General features: G+C 45.9%; 1 protein-coding gene across 1 annotated transcript in view; it reads left to right on the top strand.

Annotated features, from left to right (window-relative positions):
* IWS1 (interacts with SUPT6H, CTD assembly factor 1) overlaps window positions 1–17,052 on the top strand; it is an 801,761-nt gene extending 784,709 nt beyond the window's left edge. The window contains exon 17 of the mRNA XM_044070501.1: window positions 16,957–17,052. The gene's annotated coding sequence lies outside the window, so the exon portion shown is untranslated. The remainder of the gene's footprint in view (window positions 1–16,956) is intronic.
* The last annotated feature ends 3,003 nt before the right edge of the window (window positions 17,053–20,055 follow it).

Here is a 20,055-nt window from a genome sequence, read left to right as displayed (position 1 = left end):
TATATGCTTCAGCAATGTTTGCCATCCGATCACTGAACTATTTGGCACACTTTCGGAGGTTGGGAAGGAACATAATCAAGGAGCTTTCCAACTCTCTGCGGACCATTACTGAAGAGGCACAATCTTCTTTACCCTCACAGTTGACTATCCTTCAGTCGATCGCTAATTTGTCCATAAGGCTCACCTCACATGCTATGGGAAGGCGCCTCAAGGGTGGCAGGTTCAGGGATTTCCATTAGGCGGTATGCTTGGATGTGCTGGTGTGATTTTGCAGAGCCCTTTAAGTCATATTTGTCAATGCTTCTTTCGATGGCTCCTCCTTATTTGGCCCCACAGGGAAGGGCACACTCTCCAGGTGTGAGAAGGATGGGAAGACCCTGTCTGTAGTAGGCAAATGTTTTTGACCCCTCAGTGGGCCTTTTCCAGGAAACAAACTGGAGGTTGTAAGATGTGGTTCAAGAAATCGAAGTGTCCTTTCCATGACACATATGGAGATAGCTCCCTCAGGAGAGGGGTGGGGAGTTATGGTAGATGATGCCCCTGTGGCACAGGAGACCTGCAAAACCCAGGGTTGAGGAATTCCTTTTTCCTACAGACTTTTTCAGCACTCCTAAATGGAGACCAGATTGCCTTCCTTTGGAGGCAGTCGGCGGTTGCCTATCCCTGCACCAGGAAGCCTGGAGAAGTTTAGCAGAATACACCTGGGTGCAGGGGATTGTTTCCAGAGGTTATATTATTGCCTTTCCCCTCATGCCCCCCCCCCCCCCAATAACCAAGAGAATCTCTGATGTTCCACCCAGTCAGAGGGAAGTAGCAACTCTAGAAATACAAAAGCTACTAGAAAGAGTCATCCAGGAAGTCTCTACAGACCATATAGAATCCGGAACTTACTTAAGATTCTTTTAGTGCCAGTGGCGACTGAAGACTGATTTTGGATCTCAGCATGGTAAATAAAGCAGTTCAGCACACCAAGTTCCGGATGGTCATGGTTCAGTCCATTTTGCTCTTTCTGGGCAAGGGCGAGTAGATGTGTTTGATAGAATTTTAGGATGCATACTATCACATCAAGTTGAACAGGCAGTCCAGAAGGTACTTACGACAGTCATTACCAGTTCAGAGCACTGCCCTTTGGTCTCATCACAGATCCCAGGGTGTTCACCAAATGCATGGCAGTGGTAGCAGCTCACTTGAGGCTGCAGGGATTACGAGTGTTTCCGTATTTGGGTGACTGGCTCATCACCTCCCTGACCAGGCATCAACTGGTAGAAACGAGAGACCATGTATTGCAAACTTGTCAATATCTTGTCAATTACAATGTCATATTTACAACCCACTCAAACTCTGGAATTCATAGGGGCATTGTTTGACACAGGGTCAATGATAACATTGCTTCCCATGTCGAGACTACAGACAGTAAAATCTCAGGTCAGAAAAATAATCTGCAGTACCGGGATTTCAGCACAGTTGGTTCTTCAGGCATTGGGGTCAATGTTAGCAGCAATAATCCTTCTACCCTTGCAGGATATCACATGAGGATCCTGCAGTGGATGCTTCAGGCACAGTGTTCGATAATCTGTCAACCCATGTCTACCAAAGTAAAGATCTCTCAGGTTTGCAAGAGATTTCTTTCCTAGTGGATATAGTTACAGCAACCTTTACAAGGTAGTTTCTTTGTAATTCCGCAACCCAAGGCTGTAGTGGCCATGGATGTTTTTCAGATCAGGTGGGGGCATTTCCTTGGCAAAATGGTTCAAGGCACTTGGTCCCCCAAAGAGGCCAACTTGGATATCATTGTTCTGGAGAGGAGGGTGGTGCGTTTCACATTGCAAACATTCCAAAGTTCTTTTCCTCTTGGAACAAATGTGATTCAAATGGACAACATGTCAAGAAGCCCTAAAAGTATGGCAATGGATGATCACCTTCAACTGCTTTCTGATTGCAACATACATGCTGGGGAAGTCCAACGTGATAGCAGACAAAACAGATACATTTTACACGTCTGTATTACAAGATTGAATGCTTAGGTGATCAAACACCTAAACATCGAACTTGTAATATTGTACCCAAACACGTTTGTTGGCCATGAAAAAAATAACTTTACACCCAAACTAAGTGGGGGGCTGTGCCCCCCACACCCCCCTAACTAAATCTACTAACTCTGAGATCGCTCTACAGTAGACAAAATGGCAAAATCTGGTAAACGGCCAAGGTAAATATTTCCCTCCGTAAAATCGGCCATTCGCTGCTTTTTGCTTTTGATATTAAAAGTTCGATGTTTAGGTGTTCGATCTCCTAAGCATTCGATCTTGTAATGTAGACCCCCATTCTATTTCCTCACGAGTGGTCCCTCAACAACAGCTGTCGGATATGATCTTCCAGCAGTGGGGCCAACATTGCTGCAGTCTCTTTGCATCTCCCCTGAACAACAAATGCAGCAGCTTTTTTGTCCTGACCCCCTCCTCCAGGGGACTTACCAAGGGATGCTGTGCTCCATGATTGGGCCTCCCCCGGTTTCCTGTATGCTTATCCCCCGACTCCTTTGATCCCCAAATTCCTTCAGAAAGCGGTTAGGATGAAGAGCAGATTCATCCTCATTGCCCCTTATTGGCCTTGACAAATTTGTTTCCCCTTCCTGTGGTGTCACCTTCTGTGTCCTCCTTGGATTCTGAATCCAATTCTGGACTCAGCTGTCTCATCAGACAGGCCTGGTTCTCCCAGGTTTTCAAAATCTCAGACTGACCACATGTTTTCTCCAATTCTTTTAGTAGCCCATGCTTTCCTCCCCTGTCCATTCTCTTTTCCTGCCATCACATAAACTCTCCACAAGGAAGCTCTACAGATGTGGAGAAAGTTTGCTTATTGGGCTGAGCAAAATCATGTAGACCCCTTTTCAGCTCCAATTCATTCGATTCTTGATTTTTTGGTGAAATTATTCAATGGAGGTGCAAGTGCATCTACTGTCAAATTTCAACTTGCTGCCATTTCTAATTTTCATGTGGGGTTTCAGAATTCATCTTTTGCTTCTTCTAAGCTGTGTAAAGCCTTTTTGAAAGGCACATTGCTTCTCAGGCCCCCTTAGGAAGACCCTTTCCACCTTGGGATTTGAACTTAGTACTTCAAGCCTCAACACGTTCTCCCTTTGAACCAGCAGCTACATGTGATTTGAAGTTTTTGACATGAAAGACCTTCTTTCTAGTGGCTGTTACGTCTACCAGGAAAATTTTGGAGTTGCAAGCTTTGTCTTCCAATCCTCCATACTTGATTTTTCACAAGGATAGGGTCTCCTTGTGCACCAATGCCTCTTTTCTGCTTAAGGTGGTGTCAGAATCTAATGTTAACCAGGCCATTCATCTACCTGTATTTTTCCCCAACTTCACAAATAAGTAAGAGTACTTGTTGCATTGACTGGATGTTCATAAACAATTGTATCTACTTGCGCAGAACAGAATTGTTTAGAAAATCATACCAACTTTTTGTTTCCTTTGCATTTAATAAGTTAGGGAAACCAGTTGCCAAAATAACTTTATCTAAATGGCTAACAGATTTGTATTTCTTTTATTTACAGTAGATTGAATCTGCCATTGGAAAAAGCATTGAAGGCTGATTCAACCAGGTCTATGGCTACTTCCACATTGTTTCAGTCCAGAGCATCCACTGACGATATTTGTGCAGCTGCTACTTGGTCCAGTCTCCCTACCTATATCACTCAGTATAAATTGGACATGTTCTCAAGGGGAAGCGCAGCCTTTGTCTCGATTGAACTCGGGAATATCCTTCCTTACAGTCCACCCAAGGACATAGGTACCCAAGGGACTCTTGTGTCCCATTGGTTGTGGAATGAATGAAATTTGACAATATCAGATTAAGAAGTTATTGCATTCACCATAATGTTCCATCGGTGTAGTCCATTTTCATTCTTCCTTAGCCCCCCCCTGCCTTTTTTCTGATAACTTCTGATGGATTGAGTGCTACAGGGACACGTTGGATCCCTTATGTTGAACTCCATTGTAACAGTGGATGTTATGTGATCCTATCTCGCCTACATTCAGTACTGATGGGCTCGGAGCCGATCCCTCGGCTCCGACTCGGCAAGCTATGCTATAGAGCGAGGCCTCTTATTGGCTGAGCTATTTCTTATCCCAGGATGCACCACCACTAATCCCCCAGATCTCGTTTGCCGCTTACAAGCTAGGACGTGGTCTCAAACTTGGCTGGGCTAAGTACTGTTTTATTCAGAATTTTCCTGTCAGGAATTTTGCTATTTTGAACCCAAAAGCTGTTTTAACAGCTATTGTTGTTGTACGAGTGTGTTTGGTAAAATCTGTTGAGGAAAATTGTGTTTTTTTGTTAATGGAAGGTTTCCCGTTTAAGTTAGAGGGGCCTTCCCCTATTACTATCTAGCATTTTTGTGTTTCCAGAGGTCAAGTACCTGCTTAAGTTAGAGGGTCTTGACCCTCATTTTCTGTGTTTGTGCTACTAGATTGTGAATTGTGTTTTGTCTCAAAAAAAAAAAAAAAAAACAAAGTTTCTCTTTCTTTGTGGTAAAATCTTGTTTCTTAGGGTTAGTCAGCATGTCTAAGGAACATAGACCCTCTGGGTTTAAAAAGTGCGCGAGGTGTGGTTACAAAATGTCCATAACGGACGACCACTCCTCGTGCATTTATTGTTTAGGCGCCAAGCACATACAAGAGTCCTGTAGCGTGTGTCACGCCTTTTCTTAGAGAGTCCTCCAGGAGAGGAAGAATAAATTAATTTTAAAAGGTCTGATTAAGCCCTCCTTCGAGGAGGCTTTATCTTCCTCTTCCTCTCCTACGAAGAAGAAAAAAGCGTCGGCTCCGACCAGTCTGTCGGAACCGACTGCCAAAAAACCTAGGCAGGCTTCTCCATCGGCTCCACGGACTTCGGAGCCGAGGGCGGAACGGTCTGCCTCGATGCCTCCAGTCTCGACCCCTCTGGGTTCGGAGCCGAGGACTGGGGCATCGAGAGGCGGGTCACCTTCATCGGCTCCACTGATTTTGGAGCCGATGAGGGTTGCCGGCTCAGACTCTTCCCCTTCGGCGCCGAAGTCCTCATTGGCACCGAGGGAAATTGTTTTGAGATCTCCATCGGAACCGATAGTAATTGAATCCATTCGGAGTCGGTCCCCTAGTCCTATGGAGCCGATGGAGAAGTCAGTTCGGACCCGATCGGTGTCATCTAGATCCTCCAAGATGTCTGATTCGGACATCGACAGGGTGCTCCTAAGACTTTTCCAGTCTCCGGTGTTTCAAAAGTTAGTTTCGGCTCCAGCCCATTCGGCTTCGTAGCCGATGGTCCACCCTGCTATTATAGTTCCTCCTCCAACAGCCTCGGCACCGTTGGAGCCGGTGCTGGTGGAACCGATGGAGGTTTTCGGGTCGGGCCCGACCCTTACTCCAACTCCGGCTCTTGAGTCTGAGTTCGGTACGCGGACTTCTTCTGTCAGCCCCGGGGGGGACGCTTCGGGACTGATGTTTTCGGTCCCAAGCCTTCCTCTCAGTGCGTCGGCTGCGGGAGTGCCATCTACCGTTGTGGCCACGGAGGTGGGACCTTCCCAGGATTCTGGTGGTCCCGCCTTCAGGGCCATGAGGAGTGTTAGCCAAATCTTCTTTGGCTACCTCCACGGTCTCCCCAGCTCCTTCCCTGCATACTGAGACTGGGTCTTTGGCAGTCCCCCTGTCCTTAGACAGCGGAGCCCCGGGCCTGAGGTTACCCCACTGGGGTTTCTCCCTCCTGGAGGTCCCTCTGAAGCTTCTTCGGAGGAACCCCAGGAAAAGATCGTGCAAGAGGAAGCACGTTGACTCCTGATGAGTCTCTTACATCAGACACTGATCTCGATGATGCAGAGGGGTCCCTTAAGTCGCCCTCAGATGATGTCTCCTTTGCAGACATCCTGGAAGCCCTTAAACAACGAGGCGGCTGGCAATCCAAACCCCCTTCTGCTGATGAGTCAGTGTTCCTTAAGGCCTTCGGTGCTCAGCCCTCCGCCTCCTGGGTGTCTCCGCCCTTCGGCGAGCTCTTGGATTTGATCTGTCGAAGGGCGTGGGAACACCCAGACTCTGTGGAACCAGTGCCTGCTCGTCCTAATAAGTTCCTGTCAGCACCCCCAGAAAAAGAGTTTCTGACGAAAGGTGTGGCTGTAGATGCTTTGGTGGTGGCATCTGCTACCCAGCAAGATGTAGCAGAGGCTTCGACGTCCGTCCATCCTCCTAATAAGGAGTCTAGGAGCATGGATCGCACGTAGCGCATCCTAAGTTCAGCGGCCTTTACATTAAGGTCCTTGAACTATCTCACGCACTTTACCAGATTTCAGAGGGATCTGATTAAAGAACTTTCCGATACCCTCTTGGGTAACCTGCCTGAGGAGCTGGCCCAGACGGTTGGCTCTCAGCTGGCTACGCTGTCGCCCATATCAAACTCGTCCATGAGGCTCATTTCTTATGCGGCCGAAGGGGCGAGTAGAGCGGCGGGTACAGGCATTGCTCTACGGAGACAAGCCTGGCTCCGCCTGTGTCATTTTGCGGAGGCCTTTAAGTCTTCCTTTGCCGACGCCTCCTTTGATGGGTCCTCCTTGTTTGGACCCAAGGTAAAGGACACACTGACCCGCTGCGAGCAAGAAGGTAAGACTTTGACTGCCGTAGGGGCACGATTTTCCACTCCCTTTCGGCCTTACCCCAAGGCTAAAAGAGGAGGGAAAATGTGGTTCCGTAGATCTCAGAAGTCTTACCCCTCACAGCAGGACGATCCCCCTTCCAGAGGCAGGGCAGGGAGAAATTCTTCTGGAAGACGCCGTCCCAGAGGCGGCAGAGGCCCTCGCAACACTGGAGACCGCGAGTCCTTTCGTGGCTCTTCAGCCTTTCACAGTCCCTGAGGGATTGCCCGACTGTGCAGCTCCGGAGCCAGTCGGGGGTCGTTTTTCGAGGCACCTAAAAGCCTGGGAAGGTATCACTCAGGACCGATGGGTGCTTCGAATTATCGCCGGAGGTTACGCCATCCCTTTCTCTCACTCCCCACCTCAGTCCAAAAAAATCCCGGACCCGCCACCCAGTCAATGGGAAACTGCAGCCTCAGAAGTTTCAAAGCTGCTGCAAAAAGGAGTCATCCAACCGGTCCCCGCAGACCAGATCGGATTAGGGACTTACTCAAGATTCTTTTGGTGCCAAAAGACCGGGACTTGAGGCCCATTTTGGATCTCAGCATTCTAAACCGTTCAGTCAAAAAGTCCAAGTTCCGAATGGTCACCCTACAAACCATTCTCCCATTGCTGGAGAAAGGTGTTTGGATGTGCTCCATAGATCTCAAGGACGCTTATTACCATATCATGGTACATCAAGCGTCCAGGAGACATCTGCGCTTCAGCCTAGGAGGCAGTCATTTTCAGTTCTGTGCACTGCCCTTTGGTCTCACCACAGCCCCCAGGGTGTTCACCAAATGTTTGGCGGTAGTGACTGCTCACCTGAGAAGTCTAGGATTCCAGGTGTTTCCGTATCTAGACGACTGGCTCCTAACTGCCACCTCCAAGCATCTACTATTGCGGAGCCTACAAGTCACAATATCACTGGGCAATTCCCTTGGAATCACCTTCAATTGGCCAAAGTCTGTGTTGCTGCCATCTCAACGCATAAGATTCATCAGAGTAGAGATAGACTCAAACCGAATGCGGGTCTATCTACCTACAGACAGGATACAAACCATACAGGCTCAAGTTCGAGCCTTACTTCCCAGATCCAAAGCCCCAGCCAGAATGGTCCTGCAGCTATTGGGATCCATGTCCGCCACGGTTCTTCTAGTTCCCCTAGCAAGGTTGCACATGAGAATTCTCCAGTGGCTTCTTTCAGCTCAGTGATCCTTTCAGGAACTCCCTCTCAGTCACCTCATATGGATCACAGAAACCTGCAAACGGGACCTTCGCTGGTGGCTGGTGCCCTCCAATCTGGATCAGGGACGACCCTTTGTTCCACCTCCTCCTGTGGCCACTTTGACCACGGACGCCTCCCAGATGGGGTGGGGGGGGCATTCCCTGGGCAGGTCAGTCCAAGGCAAATGGCATCCAGAAGAGACCCTACTTCATATCAACATCCTAGAAATGAGGGCGGTGCTTCTGTCCCTTCAAGCCCTTCACGATTACCTCCCTCAGGGCGTAATTGCCGTTCACTCCGACAACATGTCAGTGGTCTGGTACCTGAACAAACAGGGAGGGACCAGATCCTATCCCCTTTGCAGAGAGGCCATGAGAGTTTGGGAATGGGCAGTGTCGACCAAACGCTTTCTAGTGGCAACTCATATCCCGGGCAAGTCCAATGTGATAGCCGACAGACTGAGCAGAACTATCCTCTCTCCACACGAATGGTCTCTGAACATTACAGTTGCAAATCAGATTTTCAGCAAATGGGGAGTTCCGTGTTGCGACCTCTTTGTGACTCCACTGAATGCGAAGTGCAAAAAGTTCTTCTCCCTCACCCAGGCTCCGGGGAAGAGCACTATGGACGCACTAGCCCGTCCGTGGCCCACCGGCTTGCTTTATGCTTTTCCCCCAGTTCCTCTCCTTCCCAGGGTGATCCAAAAGGCGTCTCTCTTGGGGAGCAAAATGATCTTAGTTGCTCCTTACTGGCCTCGTCAAGTATGGTTCCCCTATCTTTGGAAATATGCACTGGAAGGTCCATGGTTCCTGGATCAGATCCCAGACCTATTGGTTCATCAGTCGGGACTATTCCACCAGTCCCTACACACCTTAAAATTGACGGCTTGGCTCCTCCTCTTCCGACTATAGTCAGGAGTCATACCTTGGATCCGGAAGTTGTACACATTTTATCTTTGGCCCACAAGTCTGCTACAAAAAAATTGTATTCTAGCAAATGGAAAAGATTTGCTATTTGGGCTCAACTCCGGGGTCTGGATCCCATCACTATTCCTGTATCAGAAGTACTGAAATTTCTAACTTCTCTTTTCAATCAAGGCTCTTCAGTCTCTACCATCAAGGTTCAATTGGTAGCTATTTCCAATTTTCACGAATCTATAAACCCACCTTTAATGAGCAACAGATTGTGTAAGACCTTCTTGAAAGGTGCTGCGCTTTTAAGACCTCCGATTTCTCATCCTGCTCCTCCATGGGATCTCGATGTGGTGTTACGCGCCTTAACTTCCTCCCCCTTCGAAACGGCAGCAACATGTGATTTAAAATTTCTATCGTGGAAAAGTGCCTTTCTGGTGGCGATTACTTCTGCCAGAAGGGTTTCAGAGCTTCAAGCTTTGTCTGTAAAACCTCCGTACTTGGTTTTTCACAAAGACAGAGTATCTCTCAGGCCAAATCCATCCTTTGTCCCTAAAGTTTGTTCCAGTTTCTGCCTACAACAGTCATTAGAACTTCCAGTCTTCTTTCCGAAGTATTCTAACAAAGCGGAATTCATATTCCACACATTAGATGTCCACAGGCAATTGCATTTTTATTTAGATGGGACCAAACAAACAAGGAAAACAGATCAGTTGTTTGTATCCTTTGCGGACAATAAATTGGGCAAAGCCGTCACAAAGGTCACTATTGCCAAATGGATCAGGGACTGTATTACTCAAGCTTATTCTTATTCTAATAAAGAGCTTACCACCTCTGTCAAAGCTCATTCTACAAGAGCTATGGCTACTTTGATAGCATTTCATTCTAAGCTTGCCATTAGTGACATTTGTGCTGCAGCTACATGGTCTTCCCCGCACACTTTCATTTCCCACTACAAATTGGATTGTGGCATCTAGAGGACGAGCTTCATTTGGTTCCACAGTGCTCAGGAGTGTTTTCCAGTGAGCCACCCAGGATTTAGGTGCTAGGGACGCTGTCCCATCAGTACTGAATGTAGGTGAGATAGGATCACATAACATCTTTTAGTTATGTACTTACCATAACTTTAGATGTTTGGGATCCATCTCGCCTACATTCCCAATAACCCACCCTCCTTCCCCCTTCCTTGGAGATCAGAGGATATCAGAAGGTCCGAAATCCTGTTGTTTCATCTTGAAACATCTGACAATGTTATATAAACAAGTTGTGCACGTGTGCATGAATGCGGACAAACAAGATCTGGGGGATTAGTGGTGGTGCATCCTGGGAAAAGAAATAGCTCAGCCAATAAGAGGCCTCGCTCTATAGCATAGCGTGCCGAGTCGGAGCCGAGGGATCGGCTCCGAGCCCATCAGTACTGAATGTAGGCGAGATGGATCCCAAACATCTAAAGTTATGGTAAGTACATAACTAAATGTTTACAGGGTTATTATTGTTTTACAGTTTCTGTCTCAAGCTGTGCAAAGATCTTTGGGAGATTGGGCTTAGAGCATTATGGGTAGGAAGAGAGCTCAAGAGTTTTGTGGCGGCTGCAAGCAAGGAGAATGGCCTAGTTTGATCTGAGGATCGAATCCAAGTCACATTGGTTGAGGAAGAATGAAAATGGACAACACAGATTGAACGTTATGGTGAGCACATAGCTTCTTTATCTGATGTTGCCATTGTAACAAGCTCGCACTAGCCAGAAACTCTCAAGCCAAGGCTAACCACAATGCCTCTTTTCCCTTCCCCCAGGTCTCGTTTGCTGCATAGAATTAGACATGCCAGCCGTGCTCTCAGCCAAGTGCTAACTTTTCCCATGTACATATATGTATTAATATTCCTTTCTTCGTACCTGACTTATTTCCTTGATAGTTGTTGTTACTGCTGTGTTTATTGAGTTCAAGTGCAATTATCTTCCCTCTTTACCTTGGGTAAAAAATCTTGGCTTACCATCATTGGTATAGGCCCCTTGCTTTCCCTTTACCTTTGGTGATTTTTTAAATATCATCGCTGCTATTTCCTTATCTTCCTTCTTCCTCCCCTTACCCTTTGTGGGTATTTTTCTTTAACTACCATTGCTGGTACTCTCTTAAAAAAAAAAAAATTCCTTTCTCTGATGTCCTTCAAGGATGCATCTGCAGTCTTTACAAATGGGTTGTCCTGTCGTCAGGCAGCCCTTCGGTCGGCCGGATTCCATAGTCTGGGTCTGGCTTCGGCTGGTGTCGCACTTCACCCGACGTCATTGCGGCAGTTATTCGGGTATAAAGGCATCAGCCGACGCCATTTTCCTCAGTCTTTCTTGCCGCGTGCGCCGTCTGGTATATTTTTTAAAAGAAGACAGAGAAACGTAAGGGAATCACTGGGTTCAAGCAATGCGAGAAATGTGGCAGAAAGATGCCCAACTCATATGGGCATCTTTCTTGTGTTTACTGTTTGGGGGGTGCCACACTTAGAAATTCAACCACCGTGTGAACTATGGAAGGGTTTCAGTGATTGAACCCTTGTAGAAAGGCACAACAAATTCATCTTCAAGGGGCTGTTAAAATGCCCTTTTGACCAGGCTGTGTTTGAGGTGGAGGCATTTAAGTCTCCCAGAAAGAGTCAAAGAAAAGAAGTCACACTGTTCCAGCATCCCTTCAAGCTCATGAGTCTAAATCTAAGGGCCAGGTCCCGACTCATACCTTGGAACCTAGACCTAAGATACCAAAATCGACACCTACTACTGTTCTGGCACCGAAGCCTGTAATGTCCCCCATGGTGCCGACAACTGTTCAACCTACAAATGTTACCATGGCACCAACTGCTTCATCGGTACCAATGACCCTGTCCAGCACCAACAGTAGTTTCCCCCATACCAGTTACTTCCTCCCTAGCAAAACACATTATTGGTCAGCCGACCACTGTGCCGAAGGTGGAATCTGTACCCAGGAATAGATACTCCCCAACTACTGACCCCTTCTTGGGTCAGCAATTGAGTCCATTCCTTGAAAGGCCAGAATCACTCTCTGGGATGTCCGTCTGTTCTACCTGGAGTCTTTCAGTGCTTGATGTAGTCAGATTAGTGGATCAGCTCTTGGCTGCATCTGGAGCAAAGTGTTACTCCCCACAGGACACCCACTTATATTCCTCCTTCAACCTCTCTGCAAGCCTTGGAAACCTTGACTTCAGTGTTCCCAGTGCCGACTACTTCATTGCCAATGGTGGACCTCACCTCGGTTCCGGATATTACTCTGTGGTGGGTAGCTCCATTGGAGCCGTCCCACCCACAGGACCGTGACTTGGCTGCTGGCTCCAGGATCCCTGGAATAGTTCTAATTTTTTTTCCATGGCGCCATCTATGGTTCCTGGTGCTCTGGCAGCCGAGTCCTCTCATGGCTCCTGCTCCAGAGGTGCGGGGTGCAACCCCGGTTTTGAGATTATATTTCTCAGTTGTGGGCTGTCATCTCTCTTCAGGTGGGCTTGCCTTCCAGATTGTAGAGAGAGCTCTTGCCTCTGCAGGCTTGCAGTTGGCACCATCCCCATCAGAGTGTCACATCCATGTATCCTCTGGTTTTCAGCTGTCACAATCTGCTACATCAGGGCAGCAGGCACAAGAGCAGTAAGATGCACACTGCTGCAGGGTACCCTCTCTTTGGACTCTTCCTCATATCTGCCCCCTGAAGAGCCACCCCATAAGAGATCGTGCAAGAGCAAACACCTCGATTCTCCAGAAGAATTGGTCACTGAGGATACAGATATGGATGAAGTGGAAGGGTCCCCACAGTCCCCCCCCTGAGATGTGTCCTTCAGAGACATCCTGGAAATATTAAAACAGAGGGGTGATTGGAAGCCCACAAACCCTTCCTCTGTGAAATCTGTTTTTTTGCAGGCTTTTCGGGCCCAACCTTCTACTTCTTGGGTGACACCACCAGCTAATGAACTGGTCAAACTCATTGTGCAGCGTGCGTGGAAGGCTCCTGACTGGGTAGATCCCATGGTGGTGGCAGCTGCCACAAAAAAGTAGCTCACCAAGGAGAGTCCAGCTGTTCATTCACCAAACCGAGTGTCTCGGATGATGGACCAATTTTGGAAGCGGGTCTATGCTTCAAAGACCTTTTCCATATGGTCACTGAATTTTTTGGCACATTTCACGCAACTTCAAAGGGACCTGATAACTGAGCTTTTAGGGACCTTGGCAGGTGCAGTGTCTGACGAGGAACACAGTAAGGTTGCCTCCCAGCTTGCCACCCTACAGTCTATCTTCAACTCATCCATGTAGCTTATTGCACATACAGCTGAAGGGATGGCCAGTTCAGCGGGTATAGACATTGCCATTCGCCATCAAGCCTGGATGCACTTGTATGACTTTGCGGACCCCTTCATGTCTTCCTTTATCAACTCTCCCATTGATGCTTTGTCACTTTTTGGCCCAAAAGTCAGAGACACATTAGCCAGGTGTGAGAAGGATGGAAATGCCCTTCCTGGTGTGGGCGTGCATTTGTTCAGCTCTTCAATGACCTTACTCTAGAAATCAGAGGCGTGGGAAGATGTAGTCCAGAAAGTCCCAAGGGCCTTTTTGGGATGCACATGGCAAGTATCCCCCCCCCCCGGGGCAGAGGGGCGAACTCTTCTGGAGGACATCCTTTCCATGGCAGAGGGGGCCCACATAACCAGGGTTCCAGGGATTCTTTCTCTGGACAACCCTACCAGTGCTCCTGAGCAGTGGCCCAATTGCTTACCTCTGGAAGCAGTTAGGGGAAGATTCTCTCTGCACCAAACAGCCCTGGCACATGACATCAGATTCTTGGATGCCGACAATATTTACAAGGGGTTATCATATCTCCTTCAGTCTTTGCCCCAGACCACAAAGATGAATCCCTGGTATTCCACCCAGTCAGGGGGATATAGCAGCACTCTAAATCCAAAAGCTGCTTCAAAAAAAGAGTCATCCAAGCAGTCCAACCAGACCAGATAGGATCCGGGTTTTACTCAAGGTTCTTTTTAGTGCCAAAAAATTCTGGACTGGAGGCCAATCTTAGACCTCAGTGTGCTGAAGTTTGTTCAACAAACTAAATTCTGGAAGGTCCCAGTTCAGTTTGCCCTTCCTTTTCTGAAGAAAGATGATCGGATGTGCTCTATAGGTCTTCAGTATGCGTATTACTATATAAAAATGGACAAACGCTCCAGAACACAGCTCTGCTTCCGGCTAGGAGCCAGTCATTACCAATTTTGAAACTGCCCTTTGGTGTCACCACAGCCCCCAGTGTGCTCGCCAAATGCATGGCAGTGGTAGCAGCTCACTTAAGGCTACAGGGATTCCACGTGTTCCAATATTTAGACTGACTCCTCACTGCCCCCACCAGGCATCTGCTGCTTTCCACACTGGACTCCGTACTAAAGCTTGCAAAGTTCTTAGGCATCTCAATCAACAGAGAAAAGTCAGTTATCCCGAACACAGGGCATAGAATTCATTGGAGCAAGACTAAACACAAGATCTTGCATGGCTGTTCTTCCTTTTCACAGACTGGAGGAGTTAAGCTTACAACTAAAAATGATACTCTCTCAAGACAAAGTTCCGGCCTGCCAGGTCTTACAGCTCCTTGGGTCCATGGCAGCGGCAATCACCTTAGTTCCGCTGGTGAGATACCACATGAGGTTACTTCAGTGGCTTCTAGCATAACAGTGGTCAGTGTTAACTCATCCAGTGTCCCACCCGATCCTTTTAACCAACAACAAGCAGGACTTTAATTGGTGTATAAAGCCAGAAGACAAACTTTCGAGCCGCCCTTTTTCCCCCTCTCAGCCCAAGGTCATAGTGTCCATGGATGCATGCCTGATCAGGGGGGGGGGGTCATTTTCATGGAAAGACAGCTCAAGGCACTTGATCCCCAATAGAGACCAGTTTCCATATCAGCATCTTAGAACTGAAGGCAGTGCTCTTAGTGTTGCAAGCATTCCAATCCACCCTCCATTCAGTGACAGTTGCTCTTCAGTCGGATAGCATGTCAGTAGTCTGGTACATCAATAAACAAGGGGGAACCTGATCCTACCCCCTTTGTTGGGAAGCCCTAAGAGTTTGGCAATGGGTGAGTGCCTCCAACCACCTTCTGATAGCAGCGCACATTCTGGGAAACTCAAATATGACTGCAGACAAACTGAGCAGATGCATTCTCCTGCCTCACAAGTGGTCTCTCAATCCCATTGTCGCGGTGAAGATTTTTCATCGATGGGGTTAGCCTTGCTGTGATCTGTTTGCCTGTTCCACAAACCACAAATGCAGCAGCAGTGAGTCCCCAAGAGATGCTGTTCTCAACGTTTGGCCCCCGGGACTCCTTTATGCCTTTCCACCAATCCCCCTAATTCCCCAGTTTCTAAAGAAAGCCCAATGGTTGAGAAGCAAAGTGATCCTCATTGCACCTTATTCGCATAAACCATCCACCAGAAAACTTTATCTTAGAAAGTGGAAGAGATTTGCACTTTGGTCTGATGAAAAGGGTATTGATCCTTTTTCAGCCTCCATCGACAAGGCCTTGGAATATTTATCCAACTTATTCCAGTTAGGAGCCTTTACTTCTACTGTTAGAGTTCATCTAGTTGCCATTCCAAACTTCCGTAATAGTTTCAGTGACCTTTCTCCGCTGTCCCACCATCTCTGCAAAACCTTTTTGAAAGGTGCTTTACATTTGAAACCTCCTTTCAAAGAGCCCATTGCACCCTGGTGTCTAACATTGGTCTTAAGAAGTTTGCTCCATCAGCCTTTTGAGCCAGCAGCCACGTATGATATCAAATTCTTATTTTGGAAAACTCTGTTCCTGGTAGCTATCACATCGGCCAGGAGAATCTCAGAATTGCAGACTGTGTGTGTAAAATACCCATATCTCATTTTTTTTTTTTAGCTAAAGTAGTGTCAGATTGTAATATAAATCAGTTCATTGTTCTACCAGTTTTCTTCACAGATTTTTCAAATAAGGGAGAATATTGTTTACATTTGTTAAATGTACACAGATAATTACGTTTTTATTTGGATAGAATGAAATCTTTCAGAAAATCGGGCCAATTGTTTCTATCTTTTTCAGGTCCTAGACTGGGCAAGTCAGTTTTGAAAGTTACCTTGTCAAATTGGTTGCGAGATTGCATCACTTTTATTTATAAACAGAATAAGCTTCATTTGTCAACAAAAGTTAGGGCGCATTCTACCAGATCTGTTTCCACTTCTGTAGCCTTTCATTCCAGAGCTTCTATGGATGATATATGTGCAGCCGCAACTTGAGCTGCCTACTCCCCGTACCTTTATCACTCATTACAAATTGGATACGGTCTCCAGGGGAATAGCATCCTTTGGCTCTATTGTACTCAGGAATATCCTTCCCTAGGGCCTCCCAAAGTCTAAAGTAGCTAGGGACTCTGTCCCAACAGTCAAGAATGAATGAAGATTGACAACATCAGATAAAGTTATGTTCTTACCATAATATTCCATCTGTGTTGTCGATCTTCATTCATTCTTGACATCCCACCCACCTTCCCCCTCCTAAGACTCCCGGAGGTTTGGAACTAGTCCAGGGATCCTGATAAGGTTGTTGCTCAGACAAAGCTTCCATCCTTTTTCTACTCTATAGGCAAACTCAATCTGAAGGGAAGGGAAGAGAGACATTGTGGGTAGCCTTGACTTGAGAGTTTCTGAGTGAACTTGTTATAACAGAGTCAGTTCCGAGGGTCGGAACCGAGACCCAACAGTCAAGAATGAATGAAGATCGACAACAGAGATGGAACGTTATGGTAAGAGCATAACTTTGTTTTATATATTTATTAGCCATTACATTAGATCTCATTCTTCAGCCTTAAATCAAATTGCTTTACTGCCCATATTTCAAAAACTGTTTATTTTTTATATTGAGATTATTTTTTCTATGCAGCTTTATTCTTTATTAGAAAGTTTTTTTCATTGCTTTATATTCTAACATGGAACATGGTGGAAGTTCACTCCTGCAGCATGCTGATCTTTTGGGGTTGTACTTTAAGGAATCATTTTAATTAAACTAATGAAGTTCCTGGAAGTAGTTGCCAATCTGTTTTTGATGCCTAGGTGAACAGGGGTGCAGGTAATTTTCTGTCGGCACTCCTTAATTATTGTCATTTGTTTTTTCCAGGGACCTATGAAAAAACCAGTATCTCGAATAGACAAACAAATGCGAAGGTTTTCTGACCTGAAGAGGATGAAGAAATCAATGCACGCTGTTAAGATCAGTATAGAGGGAAACAAAATGCCCTTATGATATCACTTTCTGTTTGGTCTTTGTTTAGGAGTTTGGAATTGTCTGCAAGACCTTATTTTTTTCTAATACAGTGCTGGATGTAAAGTGACGTGGGAGTTCTGCTGCCTGCATTTCAGGCAGCACCTGAGCACAGTTGTAGAATTCAGGACTGTTGATACATTTTTAACTTGTGTAAAAAAAATATTGCCATGTTCCCACCCCAGTCTCTCATGGACTGCCTGAAAGCTCTGATTAATTTCCTTCATGTGTAAATGTTTCCCAGAATTATTCCTTTATCAGTTGTATTAAAATGACATAGGAAGTTTTTTTCATGTGATTTATTTTATGCACACGTCAGAGAACATAGCAGATGCACAAATATATTCACCATCCTGTGGAATTCTGTAATCGTTTTCATCAAAACATTTGAAACATGTTATTTTGTGCATTGAATTCTAAAGCATTTTTACTGCTGCTGCTGCATTCCCCGCATGACACTGCATCTGTGATGACTGTGGAACTTGCATCTGACGAAGTGTGCTTTTCATGTCCTCTCTCCAGCTATAAATGTTGCATTCAGCGCAGGTGGATTCTTCACTGGATTTTTTTGAAGATATTTATTTGTGATTGGTAACTGAAACAGTCTAACTGGATGGATCCAGTTTTCAGCAGAGACCCAGCTAAGACATTTCTTTTTTTTACAGTGATGGTCATATTAAAGAAAGGCAGAATTTGATGTATGAATATAGGAAAAATAGCCATTCACCAATAAGACTATGCAGACTGTGGCATTAACGAAATAGTCAAATGTGTTAAGAAATGAAGATATTTAGAAGTTCGATATACACGTGGAATATTAAGCAACTTAGGACAAACAGCATAGTAGTAATTGTGTATCATACAACTGTATACATATGTATGTAAAAGGTAGAGGATTCAGCTAGATGCAGGATGGTGGGAAGAGAAGCACAAGGTAACGATCATGCACTATAGAAAGTTCTACTGACTGGAGAGAGGAGTGCCGCAGTTGAGGATGGTAGTTGAAGGGAGGACTTGGTGATATAAGACATTTAATGAAAGAATGGGTGGGAGAATGAGGACATATGAAAATTTTTGAGTGAAATACGAAGTGCGGGATGAAGAGAATATGAGGTGGAAGAGGTGTGATGCTGGAAGGAATTGAAAGAGACCAAGAATAGGATGGAGATAATAGGATGGAGATTACACATGTCTTTGAAGAGCAGAGATAATTAACATTTATGTTTTAAAATATGTTAAGGTTCTTTACTGTGGATAGTTATGTTGGTACTGTTGCAGTTCAGACTGAAAATAAAATTTGAGTCTGGGGTTTGTCTGATTGCAAATGAGGGGGTAGAGTATTCCAAAGGAAAGTGTACCCTGTGAAAAGGTGACTTGTAGATTTCAAGATTTTAGTTAAGCATAATTATTAAAACCAAACACTTCTTTGTGGTGGGTGTTGCATTGACTCATGGTGTGGATGCCTAGAACCTTGTTAGGATAGAATTGGATGTTATAGGCCATTTTAACATGAGAAAATGTCAACTGATGAGTTGGTTCCAGTCATCATGCTTGTGTGAGTGCTAAATACTGAAATATCCCACTAGGGGGATTGGCAGCAAATTAAGCTGCTGTATTGTACCACTACTATAGTTTAAAGAAGTGCGTTCTCTGTGTGTTGGTGAATGATAGAGATGCATGTAAAAGGCTAGCTAGTAGGAAAACAGCTTGCTTTTATATTTGGTCATTTAAAAGCTGATTTTATACAGAAGCCCTGGCATCATCTACAACTTCAGGACTGGCATCATGAGAGGATACGACGATCATTTCATAGGTTCATAGGAGGATGTTCTTCGTGTTTCACTGTTGCAGTCATTACATTTGGGTAATCTGCTGGCAGGTTGCCCTGAGTCGGCCTGAATCGAAAGTCTTGGGTCTTGCGTTGGTTGCTGTCTTCTCTTCCATGACGTCAGGTCGTCAGGGGTATAAAACATGCAGCCGACGCCATTTTCTTTAGTCTTTCTTGCCGCTCAGTGCCCGAAGCAGAAGCATTTTCGCAAGTGCCGCTTGGTCGACTACTGAAAATTTTGAGTTTGAGTTTCAGAACTGAAGTCTTCACTAAAGCTAAGTACCCCATTGGGGAAACTTTTTTCCTGCTTTTTACCGATGTCAGAAAAAGTTAATTGTATTACTTGTGGGAAGCAAATACCTCATAAGTATTTCCATTTGTACTGTATTCCTTGCCTAGGCCCTGATCACAACGTGCCTGGCTGTCAGTTTTGTGTTAGATTTAACCAACGCACTATTAAGCATCAGTATATTTTTGCATCAAAGTATTTTGGAAACAGATTTAACTACCCAGAAATTTCATCGGATAGCAATCCGACTACCGGAGTACATAAAAAACGCAAAGAAAAGGACAGAGAAAGGCAGTCGAGATCCAAAACCGATGACAAAGCTTCTCCTAAGCCTGTTGCTGGTTTGCCGGTACTCAGTGAAGCACTTTCGCAGCCCCTGATACCCGCTACCTGAGTCGCAGGCCTCTACCGACACCCATGTAGAGTCTGGCATGCCTCAAGATACTCAAGGTATTGGACCAATGGATGGATCTCCCTCGGATGGGTCCGAAGCCGCTGAGCAGGCACCAGCTTCTGAGGGTGTATTCAGACCTCAACATGTGTATATCAAACTGATGACAGCTGCAAAACCAAGTTCAAAAGCAACTTCTAAAACTAAAAAAAACAATGCATGAGCCACATGCACAGGCCTCTATGCCTAAAAAACAGATGATCAAAATGGGTGAAGACCTTGTTACCTTGATCAGGGGTACCCATCCCCCTCCAGATAAGAGGCCTAGGCAAGACACTGATTATGAATCTTCAGATCATGTTTCTATTTCTTCTGATTCCTCTTCTGATCAGGAATTGTCTATACCTCCCTATGAGGATTCTGAGGAGTCTATTCCATCTGCATCTC

This window comes from Protopterus annectens, chromosome 4.part1 (genome assembly GCF_019279795.1).
Source record: "Protopterus annectens isolate FY-2018-M chromosome 4.part1, PAN1.0, whole genome shotgun sequence".
NCBI classification, from domain to species: domain Eukaryota; kingdom Metazoa; phylum Chordata; order Ceratodontiformes; family Protopteridae; genus Protopterus; species Protopterus annectens.
Note: the sequence above shows the minus strand (reverse complement) of the source record. Positions and strands in the feature narration are given on the sequence as shown.